The 13,565-nt window shown below is 49.6% G+C and overlaps 1 long non-coding RNA gene across 1 annotated transcript; it reads left to right on the top strand.

Annotated features, from left to right (window-relative positions):
- The first annotated feature begins 1,039 nt into the window (after positions 1–1,039).
- On the top strand, positions 1,040–5,276 carry LOC138436149 (uncharacterized). The gene is made up of 3 exons (XR_011255356.1): positions 1,040–1,131; positions 3,219–3,457; positions 3,597–5,276. It is a non-coding gene; the product is annotated as an uncharacterized lncRNA (long non-coding RNA).
- The last annotated feature ends 8,289 nt before the right edge of the window (positions 5,277–13,565 follow it).

Genomic DNA, 13,565 nt, shown 5'->3' with positions numbered 1-13,565 from the left:
CCAAGTGAAGCTCACGCCTCTGGCTTTTTGGTTCCTGTGTCAGCCTCTGAGTGGAAAGGCTATACAATACTCTTTTATTAAAAGGTCACCATGGGCATCTGGGATAAGAAAATCGCTGCCCGCACCCCCTCCCACCCCGGAATATCACTTGTCTTCTCAGAAATTTCCAAGTGTATGATGCTAAAAGAATCCCCTTTAACGCATTCACTGTATTAAAATGACGCACAGCACCAATCCTCCAGGGCCCAGTGGGAACCCCAGTGACCGAGCCTGGGCCTGGGAGGTTTCTGGCATTCTCAAGCTATTTTTTAAATCCTCCACTACTCAAATAATTACTTTTTAAAAATGTATGCTGGTTAGACTTCCCTGGTGGTCCGGTGGTTAAGAAGCCAATGCAGGGGACACAGGTTCAATCCCTGGTCCAGGAAGGTCCCACACGCCGTGGGACAACTGAGCCCGTGAGCCACAGCTACTCAACAGTCCCTGCTCCGGAGTAAGAGAAGTCACAGCCACGAGAAGCTGATGCATCGCAGCCCGAGAAAGCCCGTGCGCAGCCAGAGACCTGGTGCAGCCATAAATAAACAAATACAAATTTGAAAAAAAATCTCCAAAACAAAAAAATTAAAATTAAAAAAAAAAGTATGCATTCGGCTCCCCTGCCCTCCCCCTTTCGTGGAAAGGGAGACCTGGTGGGGGCCAGGCCGAGGGATGGGAGGGGCAGACCCCTGCCAGGGAGGAGGCGCCTGGGCCATCTGCTCAAGGGAAGGGACAAAAGGCCACTGTGAGTCTGGTCGGTCGTCCCCCCACCAAAGGATGAAGGTCTCCCTTTGAAACCCGGATTCCCCCTTTTAGTAAAGGGACCATTGTCACCAGAATGAGGCTCCAAAGGCCAGGCCGGGGTGGGGGGCATCTCTCCTATCCTGACCCCCTTCTTCACCTTCCTCTCCCTTCCTGACGCTCCTGCTGAAAGAGCGTTCTGTTCTCTGCCGCCCCCTTCATGCCTTCATCCCCAACTGTCCTTCGCACGGTCTAATTACAGGTTGAATTGTTTCCCCAAAGCGTGTTGAAGCCCTATCCTGGGACCGGGACCTTGCCTGGAAGTAAGGTCTTTGCAGATGTCATGGAGTTAAGGTGAGTCGTTAGGGTGGGCCTTCGTTCATAGACCGGCAGAGCACCCGGGAAGCTGGAGGCAGTCCACAAGCCAAGACACACCAAGGGTCCCCTGGGACACCAGAAGCTAGAGAAAGGCATGGGAAGGTCCTCCCAGAGGCTTCAGAGAGGTCTTGTGGATTTGGACCTTGATTTCGGACTTGCCATCCACAGTCAGCCCCAGGGGAGCAGAGTGATTACCCTCCAAGAAACCAAATGTATTTGGAGGGTAGTCTGGCTTCCCTGGTGGCTCAGATGGTGAAAAGAAATCCGCCTGCAATGCAGGAGACCTGGGTTTGATCCCTGGATTGGGAAGATCCCCTGGAGAAGGACATGGCAACCCACTCCAGTTTTCTTGCCTGGAGAATCCCCATGGACAGAGGAGCCTGGCGGGCTACAGTCCACGGGGTCGCAGAGAGTCGGCTATGACTAACTGAGCACTTAGTGAAGTCAGCCAGTCCCCTGTCTGGGATATGGGGTCATCGGGGACTCCTTCTCCTGGACCTGTCGGTCGCTTGTCTTCAATCCCGTTATCAGCCCTCCTCTCTACAAGCCTGAGCTCATGCTTTGGTCTCACTCACCTGGATCAAGATAAGGGTCTCCCAGCCAGGAAATCCCAAATCTGATCACGGCGCTTCCTGGCTTCATTTTTCAAAGGCTTCCCAAGGCCCCCAGTCCTTCCTTGGCGCTCCATGGTCTTGTCACCTGACTCGCCATCTTTTCGCCTGACTCCCAGCTGTCCTACACAAGCCCTCCTTGACTCCCCAGGCCTTGCCTCTCTGCCTTGACTCCCTCCCAGGCCCAGCGGCTCACCTCCTTCTCGGTGTCTCTCCATCCCCTGGAGGCCCTTCTGGTTGAGCCATCACACTGGGTGACATGGGCGTTTGGCACATTCACTGGTTCATTCATTCAACAAACACATCGCGTGCCTGCTCGTGTAGAGCTTCTGTTCTAGGGGACAAGAGCTCACACACACACACACACAGAGTTTGAATGGAAGATTGTCGTAAGTGAAGGGCAGGTATGCGGGTTTATGGGAATCCCCTGGTGTTCCAGTGCGGAAGACTCTGAGCTTTCCTTGCCTGGGGTGTGCGTTTGATAAGGTCCCATGAGCCACGCAGCCAAAACAAAAAATTATGTGGGTTTAAACACCACATTGACATTAACGATTCCCACGCTTCCCTCTTTGGTCCTGCAGCCACTGGGCTCCAGATCCACGAACCTCAGGGGTTAGCAAACAACCAGCCCAGCTATCCAGCCTGTGCCAGTTTTGTAAGATCCGAGACCTAATGGTGGTTTTTAAATAGTGAAAATATATCAGCAAAAGAATGTTTCCTGGCAACTTTTTGCCCTTTTTCTTAACTTTTTTTCTTTTTTAACAATCAGATTCTTTGCCACTATTGCAGATTTTAATATAAGAATAATCAAGCTCCTTGGAGAAATGAACACTTTTTTTTTTTTTTTTGGCTGCACCATGCAGCTAGTGAGATCTTAGTTCCCCAAACAGGGAGCGAAACTTCTCCCCTTACATTGGAAGTGTAGAGTCTTAACCACTGGGCTTCCAAGGAAGTCCCATGAACACATCTTTTAAATGCTTGATTTTTCTTTAATTCTGCTACCAATTATTTGGAAATATTAACCCAGAATATTTGAGATAACTGTGTTTTAAATAGACATTTACTACTTCCCTGGGAGTTCAGACAGTAAAGAATCCGCTTACAATGCAGGAAACTTGAGTTGGATCCCCGGGTCAGGAAGAGCCCCTGGAGAAGGGCATGGCAACCCACTCCAGTATTCTTGCCTGGAGAATGCTATGGACAGAGGAGCCTGGCAGGCTACAGTCCATGGGGTCACAGACTCAGACACGACTGAGTGACTAACACGTTCACAACCGACACTCCAGAGCAAGGGGCCTTAGAGGCTGTGGGTGCTGTTTGAGGTTCACGTTCATTGCTGGATTTGAAACTTGTATAGAACTTGGCATGTTCTTTATCCTGAAGCCTTTCGTCTGTGGGTCTAGTGTGCCTTATTAATTTCAGAGATCTATTATTCATTTCCCCGCGGAGCAGTCAGGAACGTGCAAGAGAATCACTAGCTTCGGCTCCCGTCACCGCGTCTCCCTGAACCATCCGGACTCCGACAGGCACCAGCAGCCTTGCGTGGGAGCTGTCAGATCTGGAGTCAGGCTTGATGAAAGAGCTGCTTTCCTTCCCGGCCTTTACCAGTCTTCTGAGCTCTGTGTGCAGTTCAAATCGATTCCACTTGTTTTCCAGGCTGTCCTGGCGTTTCCATCTCATTCCTAAAGAAGGCAAGCTATAGCTTTTCATGTATACATCTTAGGATAAACATCAAGATTGGATCTGACTTAAATCACTAAATAACACACACTTTGCCTATCTCATCCGAGGTTTTCTTTTAAAACAATATATATATATATTTTTTAATAGAATCTGCCTGACAAACACACCTTCAGCCAAGTGATCGAGGCCAATGTCACAGCCGTCAGCCACGGTGACAGCATGTGCCCTGATGTGACGGGATGAAAATGACAATTTGCCCCTGTGGTCATCCCCCTCAAGACCACAACTCCAGTCTGATCAGGAGAAAAACAGCAGGCAAACTCCAAGCCCACATCTCCAGTCTAATCAGGAGAAAAACAGCAGGCAAACTCCAGTTGCTTCTGCACAACCAGCCCAGGCCTCCGCGAAGCTGTCAAGGTCATCAAAAAAGAAAGGAAGTCTGAGAGATCGTCACCACCAGAGGAGCTAAGGAGACAGGACAACTGGGGGTCATGTGGGACCTGGGCCAGAAAAGTACATTGGGTGAAAACGAAGAAAATCTGAGACTAGATGAGTTAATGGTAACGTGTTCATGTGGGTTCATTAGTTGTAACAAACAGACCCAGACTAATGTGATGAATGTAATTAATTGCTCATTAATTATTGCAATAATTGCTCATTAATAATGAATGTGATTAACAGGCTCATTAATGTGGGAAAGCTGGCTGAGGACGGTATGGAAACTCTGCCCTCTTTTCAAAATGTGTCTGTAAACATAAAACTGTAAGGCAGAAGGCTCAGTTTTAAAAAGTTCATCATCGATTTTTAAAGAGCTGGGTTACTCTTTTCACCTTCATTTCAAAGGAAAGATTTCCATTTTCCAAGTTTTCAAAGCTCATAAGGAAGTCAAGTGGGGAATCTGTTATGAGCAGGCAGCAGCCTTCTCCGCCCTCTGTCCCCACCCAAAACCTTTGCAAATCAATTAGATATTTTTAGAATCCTTTTGGATCTGTGGTTCTTAATTTCCCTTAAATGGACTTCAGGCGTTAACCCTCCTGAGTGTTCTGGCTTCGTCAGCAGACACAAGCAGTTGCAAGCGAACCGAGGGGAGGTTGCGGGGACCCAGGGGAGTGTCCGTGTGCAGACAGAGTGCCCTCCGAAAAGCCAACCACAGTCCAGGTGAGAGCTTGCTCACCTGTCCCCCACCTGCTGCCGGCAGGGCGTTTCGGTCTCGAGATGCATTTGCCCTTCCTCTGCCTTTGGCTCAGCCTCTCGGTGACTGATGACCACCCTCAGCAATCACTTAGTTTCTTTTTCTTTTTAAGTCACTCAAGGCTAGAAGAGGTGGGACTTGTTTCCTTATGTTCTCTGACAAGAGAATGACATGCAGAGAAATGAGCTCTTTTCCAGCTCCAGAGTCTGAGACACCAAGGACTGGAGAGCACTGTGTGTCTTGGGAGTGTCCGGAGAAGCAGAACCAATAGAAGATGACATATCAATACATGTGTCTCAGGAGGGGTAGACAGCTAGACGGATGTAGTCTCCTCCTGTATAAATAGAGATAGACAGAGACAGATCCCAGGGCAGGTGTCAGCCAGCCCACTGAGGATCCGAATAAAACAAAAGTCGGAGGAAGAAGGAGGTTGCCCTGTTTCCTGCCTCTCTGTTAAACTGGGACATCTCCTCTCCTCCTCTCCTGCCACTCCGCTGGATTTACACCCCAGCTCTGCTGGTTCTCAGGCCCCGGACTTGGACTGAATTATGCCACCAGCCTTCCCGAGTCTAGCTGGTGGACAGCCTCTGTAATAGAGTCAGCCAATTCCCTGATTAAATCTCCTTTTATATGTATATATATCCTACTGATTCTGTCTTTCTGGAGAATCCTGTCTTTGTTCAGTCGATAAGTCACGTTGAACCCTTTGCAACCCCAGGGACTACAGCACGTCAGGCCTCCCTGTCCATCACCAACTCCTGGAGTTTGCCCAAATTAGTGTCCACTGAATCGGTGATGCCATCCAACCATCTCATCCTCTGTCATCCCCTTCTCCTCCTGCCTTCGATCTTTCCCAGCATCAGGGCCTTTTCCAAGGAGTCGGCTCTTCACATCACGTGGCCAAAGTATTGGAGCTTCAGCTTCAGGATCAGTTCTTCCAATGAGTATTCAGGGTTGATTTCCTTTAGGATTGACTTGTTTGATGTCCTTGCAGTCCTAGGGCCTCTCAAGAGCCTTCTCCAGCACCACAGTTTAACTCCTGGAAACGCCCAGCTACTCTCCCCCTAAGGCCTTTGTATAGGCTGTTCCTCTTCCTAGTTGCTGTTCCCTTCACCTGCTGTCCTGCCTGCTTGCTTCTCCTTCCTCACATCTGTCTTCAGTGAAGCCTCTTCGGACCCCACACAACAGGATCAACACACTCCTCCAGCACCTTCCTGGATCTCCGAGACGCCCTGGAGAGTCAGCCCGGGCTACCCCCAGGTTGTGGGGGCGGGCGGAACCACAAGACTGACGAGGAGCTGACTCTCAGAGAGGGCGAGGGGCAGGCCCTGCAGAACGGAGGACCAGCGGCTGGCAGCTACAGGTCACTGGAAATGGCCGGGGGGAGCGGGCACCTGGGGTGGGACGAGGATGAGGGATGAGCAGACACGAGGCCCAGGGCCTTTGGGGATAAATAAGAAGGCCACGTGGATGGATTACGGGTTGGGGGTGGGGAGGCCCCTTGCACTCCTGCTCCAAGCCCAGCACCAAGCACATGTGTTGAGTGAATAAGCAAACGAACAGAGAAAGTGAGGATTCAAGGCCTCTGGCTCCTGGCTCCTGAGCACGAGCTTTTCCTGTTCCCCACACCCGGAAGGGCCAGAGGAGGCTGTTTCCAGACAGACAGGAGGCGAGGCCAAGCCCAGAGCTGAGGCCGTGGGGATGGGAAGGGTTGGAGTCCCGGTGGCTCAGTTCCGGCCTGGCCACTGCAGCTGGTTCCTATCGGTGCTCAGGTGAGGGCTGTGCATGGAAGCTTGAGGACCAACCCGACCTCGCCTTTACTAGAGCAGCCGCTCAGGAGCCTCACCCCGTCGGATCTCAGCACATCCCCCCGTTAAGGACAGCATGTCCACTTTCACCCAGCGTGTGCAATGTCAACTCACGCCACGGTCTCCTAACTGCCTTCTAACGCTTCCAGCCGTGGCTCTGCCTGCCTAGTGTTTCAGGGAAATTATGTTTAGATGAGCGGTAATTTCTGGGTGTGATAATAAGATTGAAGCTGCTGTACTTGGGTCTCTGACTCAGTCTAGGGAGGTCACCTTCTATTTCACATGACGGATGGAGCCAGGCTGGCTATTATCTCAGCCAGGCGAAGTCGGAATACTTTAATTGACCAAGCCCATCTATCTCGTGACAGAGTAGGAAATGCTTCCTTTGTTAGAAACGGATTGATGGAAAAGGAGGAAAAACTGGGTAGAGAGGCTGCAATTTTCATAGCTGATCCAGATTCATAGAATGTACGTTCTTCTCAAAAATGATTACTGTTTATTTCCCCAGCAGGATAATGCTGAGTCCTCTTTCACACACAGTCTTTGTTCTTTAAAGTTATCTAATGATTTGGCAAAGGAATCCGGTAATTTACTCGTCAGGGGAAAGCCATGTAGAATCACCACCAGGCCTGGGGACGAGGTGACCATCAGGCCCTCTGGCAGAGCATCCTTTGTGCTTCTAGGCGGCTGGTTTGACCCCAGGAAAGCAGAGTTGAGACAGCTTCCCATGGTTCACTTCTCAGACCCACATGTGTGAGTGTAAACGTAAAACATGCCTACATTTTATTCCAAATTTAAACCAATCTTTTCTCTTTACGGTACACCTAGGTGATACTTCAGGAAAGACTCAAAATTTCTCCCCTGCTCACACCACGCTCTGGACGGTACTTACAATCCAAGCTAAAGCCCACCCACCCCAATGCGGATCACGGGTCTGAGCCCTACTGTGTGCCAGGCCCTCCACGTACATTTCCTGCAACACAGAGGTTCCACCAGCCCCATTTCACAGAGGAGAAATGTGAGGGCAGGGAGGGGAACATGGTTTATATCTGGTAATAAAAGGAGGGTTTTTAATTCCCAGCTTGTCCCTCAGCAAAGACAAGAGTCCCTTCTCACTTGGGTCCATACAGAGCCCTCACAAGTACTCTAGGAATTACTCTGGTCCTTTGGCGACTACTCCAGTGCAAATATCGGATCACTTTCTGGGGAGGGCCTCTGCCGGCTGAGAGGACTCTGTTTGTTTGTTTGTTTGTTCGGGGGGCCGTGGCTCATGGCTTGCAGGGTCTTAGTTCCTTGACTAGGGATTGAACAGTGGAAGCCTGAAGTCCCAGCCACTGAACCACCAGCGAAGCCCCTGAAATAACTTGCTTTGGATGATGGAAGATCAGGGTTTCTCAATGTGTGGTCCATGGGCCCCGGGGGCCCCTGAGACTTTCAGAGGGTTTTCGAGGTCAAAGCAATTTTTATAACACTAGTGAGTGAGTGATAGCTGCTCAGTCGTGTCTGACTCTTTGCAAACCCATGGACTGTATGACCCCAGACCATATGAGCGATGGAATTCTCCAGGCCAGAATACTGGAGTCGGTAGCCTTTCCCTTCTCCAGGGGATCTTCCCAACCCAGGGATTGAACTCAGGTCTCCCGCATTGCAGGCGGCTTCTTTACCAGCTGAGCTACAAAGGAAGCCCACTAATATGTTGACAAAGATTCATACAGTCAAAGCTATGGTTCTTCCAGTAGTTATGTATAGATATGAGAATTGGACCATAAAGAAGGCTGAGCGCCGAAGAATTGATGCTTTGAATTGTGGTGTTGGAGAAGACTCTTGAGAGTCCCTTGGACTGCAAGGAGATCAAACCAGTCAATCCTAAAGGAAACCAACCCTGAATATTCACTTGAAGGACTGATGCTCAAGTTGGAGCTCCGACCCTTTGGCCACCTGATGTGAAGAGCCCACTTAGCTGGAAAAGACTCTGGTGCTGGGAAAGATTGAGGGCAAGAGGAGAAAAGGGCAACAGAGGATGAGATGGTTGGATGGCATCACCGACTCCATGGACATGAGTGTGAGCAACCTCTGGGAGACAGTGAAGGACAGGGAAGCCTGGCGTGCTGCAGCTCATGGGGTCGTAAAGAGACACGACTGAGCAACTGAGCGACAGCAACAAAGATGTCACTTGGTGATTCAGTTCACTGGGGTGACATGTGCACTCACGGAAGCACGACAGTGGGTACAAGCTCTGGGGCCTGGACACGGGGGAGGGCTGAGCCCCAGCCCGCACTCGAGGTCACTGTATCCTACACTCTGGGGACTGAACAAAAATGCCAGGTTCACTGGAGAACATCCTTGGTGAGGCAGAAACACTGGATTTCATTAAATTCCAGCCCTTTAACATTCTGTGCGCTGACACGGGGGCACAGAAGCTCGTCTGTCTCAGGGGAAAAGCTGAGTGGCTGGGCTGTGGGAAAACAGCCACTCTTCCCACGGAGCGTCAATCATCCTTACTTAAGGAATGACTGATGACCTGGGGTTATTCGGATGGGTCACTTGGCAGACGTTTCCTTGAAAATGAATGAAGTGAGCTTCAGGGAAAGCCAACTAACAGAATTTGCTGCCAAGGAGACCATGGGAGCTTTCACGTGAAAAGTGGAACTTGGGGAAACCTGCATCGACCACTGTGAGCTTGGCAGCTTCGCAATACTTACGAGAGATTTTTCTGATGAGATCGGTGGTGACATGAATGAAGGTGGTCTTTTAATTTTGCATAATCATACCATTGGTCGGTATTTGGAAGATTTGCACAACTTTGTGGGCCAGTATTTCCCAAATGACCAATGTATGATGCCACAAAACTGTGCCTGGGTAGGTAACAGCACCCCACTCCAGTCCTCTTGCCTGGAAAATCTCATGGACAGAGGAGCCTGGTGGGCTGCAGTCCATGGGGTCTCGAAGAGTCGGACACGACTGAGCGACTTCACTTTCACTTTTCGCTTTCATGCATTAGAGAAGGAAATGGCAACCCACTCCAGTGTTCTTGCCTGGAGAATCCCAGGGATGGTGGAGCCTGGTGGGCTGCCATCTATGGGGTTAGAGAGTCGGACATGACTGAAGTAACTTAGCAGTAGCAGCAGCAGACCAAGTTACAGTGCCAGATGGACCCACGGATTTGATGTAACTGAGTGTGAGAAGTCACTGATGTGATTTCAGATTCCAACTGGCAACTAACCTTTGAAAAACCATCACTTGTTGAGTTTTGGTGAATTATCAAAGAATATTCAGCCAAGTCATCTGAAAAGACTATTAAAGTAACCACCTCTAAGAACTTCCCTGGTGGTCCAGAGGTTAAGAATCTGCTTTCCAATGCAGGGGACGGGGGTTTGATCCCAGTAGGGAAACTAAGATTCCACATGCTTGAGGACCAATTAAGCCCGTGCACCACAATGAAGATTAAAAAAACATACTCTCCTCTTTTCCAAATACCTATCTATATGAGGTTAGAGTTTCTTATATATTTAAACCACTTTAAGTGCAAGAGATTGATGCAGAAGTAGATATAAGAAACCATGTATTTTTGAAGACACCTAATAAAGAGATTTGCGAAACTGCAAAACAATGCCACTCTTTTCACTCTATTTTTTGGAATAGTTTTTTTTTCTTTCCCCCATAAAATGTTATGTATGATAGCAAGCAATGGGTTTGTTATTTTAAAATGAATTATATTTTTCAAAATTTTGTTTTAATTTCTAGTTCAGTAAGTATTCATATCCATCTACATAAACAAAAGCTCTTTGGAAGGTCCTCCATAATTTCTGGCAGGGCTAAGGAATCCAAGGGCCAAAAAATCTGAGAAACACAGTTGTACACAATCATCTGAAGAGATCAGTAAAAAGATAAGAGGTAATATTTAGTTATTGTCCCTGAGATTAAATGCTGGTGCTTTTAAAAATGGTCTAATAAGTGGTTGTGTCATGGAGATCATCGACTATAAATATTTCATTAAGCGGTACTGATGGCTTGGGAGAGAATTTCTGGGTGAGCGTCACCTGGTTCAGAAAATGCTGTGTCTGGCTGGGGACAGGGCTGGAGTTCGAGTCCAGCCTGAATCACAAAGTACCCACTGCTTTCTCCTTGTATCTAACATTGAAACGCAGGCAAAGCGATCGACGGTGTTACATGTCACCTGTGAGTTACATGGGGGCATTAAGGCTCAGAAAACCCACAGGCAGCATCCTTGGGACCCGGGAATCCAGCACCTGAAGGGACCAAACCCAAATCCTGTCCTTTGACAGAAGAGGGCTGCAGCCAGAGGGAAGGAGGGGGTGGGGCTGGTGAAGAGCCTGAAGGACCAGAGCAGCATCATGACGTGGGGCCCGTGGTTATCCACCTTCTGTGCCTCCTCCCTGGACACGCGCAGGTGCTCCGACTTCTGACAGGCCCACGGCAGGAACTATATAGATGCTGAAACAGCCACACAGGGCCCGCAGGCACCCGGGGTGGAGATGCGTGCTGGAGGAGAACCACTCCCAGCTCCAGCCCTCTGCTGCCTACAGCAACGAAGACTTCTTGTCATCAGACCCACTGCTTGAGAGAAGCTGGAAACGGAAATCTTGGGTACAGCCACCTGATTTATTTTTTGGCCGCGCCGGGTCTTCATTGCTACATGTGGGATCCTTAGTTGTGACATGTGAGCTCTTAATTGCACCACGTGGGAACTAGCTCCGCGACCAGGGATCAAACCCGTCCCCCCTCCCCACCCCGAATTGGGAGCACAGAGTCTTAGCCACTGCACCACCTTAGGAAGTCCCCAGCCACCTGATTTCAAACATTTCATTTTCTTTCAAATGCAGCTCTCTGCTTTTTGTTCTAGACTAAGGCATCCACTCCTCTTTGGTGATCTTTAACCTAATTCTGAAGCTGAAGCTCCAATACTTTGGCCACCTAATGCAAAGAACTCACTCACTGGAAAAGACCCTGAGGCTGGGAAAGATTGAGGGCAGGAGGAGAAGGGGACAACAGAGGATGAGATGGTTGGATGGCATCACTGACTCAATGGACATGAGTCTGAGTAGGGTCCAGGAGTTGGTGATGGACAGGGAGGCCTGGCATCCTGCAGGCCATGGGGTCAAAAGAGTCGGGACACAGCTGAGCAACTGAACTGAACCAAACCGCACTGTGCATTTGAACACATCTAATTATCCTGAAGGTAGGTTTATCTGGTCTTAAAGAAGCAAATTCGCATGGGATTTAGAAAGACGGTAATGATAACCCTGTATGCGAGACAGCAAAAGAGACACAGATGTATAGAACAGTCTTTTGGACTCTGTGGGAGAGGGCGAGGGTGGGATGACTTGGGAGAATGGCATTGAAACATGTATAATATCATATGTGAAACAGATCGCCAGTCCAGGTTCGATGCATGATACAGGATGCTTGGGGCTGGTGCACTGGGATGACCCAGAGGGAGGGGATAGGGAGGGAGGTGGGCGGGGGGTTCAGGATGGGGAACACGTGTACACCTGTGGTGGATTCATGTCAATGTATGGCAAAACCATTACAATATTGTAAAATAATTAGCCTCCAATTAAAATTAATAAATTTATATTAAAAAAAAAAAGAAGCAAATTCACAAACTAAAGAGAATTCTTAGCTTCAGGAGCTGTGGGGGTATGAGGAAGATGTCAGAAGTGCAGGGTCTATGCCGGAATCAACCTAAGGGGAAGTGTGGCCTGATCTTCATCAGCAGGGCCTGCGTGACTGTCCTTTGCTCCAGTGCCCAAGACCCTTGGAAGCACAACCTGTTTCCTCCTTGGACAGTAAAAGCCTTGCAGACAACAGACAGCGGGGGAAGGGGGTGGCTGGTGGCTCAGCTCCAGGAGCACGTGGCTGATGAACTTGTGTAAAAGGTCAGAGTGCGAGGGCAGAGACCGCCACAAGGCCATGGAAACGGGCAACACGATGCATCATGGATGGGTTTTCTTTTGTAGGCATTGAGACAACTGTCTTTGCTGAAGCCAGCCTTGGTCACATGCACAAGGAGACTGGCCCAGCATGCTTCCAACAAGGGAGATGGCAGCGTTCCCCTCCAGGATGAAGACACAGAAGGCTTCGTGTCTTGGCCCATTCCTTTGCAGAGTGACGTGAAAGCCTTATTGAACAAATACTGAACTCTGGTCTAATCCCAAATGCTCAGGTATTTAGAGAAAAATGAAGTCAAATTAAGATGCAAAGGGAATTCCCTGGTGGTCCAGTGGTTAGAACTTGGTGCTTTCACTGCCGAGCAGCGGACGCGGGTTCGATCCCTGGTCGGGGAACTAAGATCCCACAAGGCAGGAGGCGCGGCCACAGAGACTCACGGAGGCAGGGCGGTGCTCGTCACGCTCCTTTCTATGACATCTTTCGCTCTGAACAGCAGCTATGAAGCTCCGTCCACAGTGAACTGGCCTGGGCTCTGGTCTTCCACGGACGGCACTTTGTGAAGGGCTCCTGGCTTCCTGCTCCGGTCTGCCCACTGAACCCCACAGAGAAGGGACAGAATTCTGATCTCACCCCGTGTCTCCACTGCTTCCACTCCACCCTGTGGAGCAGCAGCCTGCGAAGTGTGTTTGCCACTGAAACCGGCTCCTGACCTGGCAGATGGCCCACCTGCCACGCTTTCATTAAGGAGCCGGGTGGCGGCCCGGGGGGACCCAGCCCTGCGTGACCAAAGATGCACCATTTCAAAAGTGACTTCTCTTTGGATTCTCCACCAGAGTAGAAGATGAATTCACAAAGGGCACGGAGTCTGAGAGTCTGGGCTACCTGGATTTTTACTGTTCCTAATTTGTAGCCTGAACACAATAGAGCTATACTGTGGGTTTCTTATTTTGCCAAGTGTATCAACGTGCAGCTGGAAACAATAAAGCAACTCAGGGGAAAAAAAGTATGTTCTCCTAGGTTCCCAACTATTAAGAGAGGTAAAATTTTCTCCTTAAATATCCTCTGCAGAATCTCCATAGTTCACGTGGGCAGTGAGGGGGACATACACCTCGGAGGCCTAGCGCAGGTGGGTCCCTGGACTTGGGTGGCCTTGGTGGGAATATTAACTAGGTAACGGGAGGATGAAGCTGAGGGGCACTGAGC

This window comes from Ovis canadensis, chromosome 3, assembly GCF_042477335.2.
Source record: "Ovis canadensis isolate MfBH-ARS-UI-01 breed Bighorn chromosome 3, ARS-UI_OviCan_v2, whole genome shotgun sequence".
NCBI classification, from domain to species: domain Eukaryota; kingdom Metazoa; phylum Chordata; class Mammalia; order Artiodactyla; family Bovidae; genus Ovis; species Ovis canadensis.
Note: the sequence above shows the minus strand (reverse complement) of the source record. Positions and strands in the feature narration are given on the sequence as shown.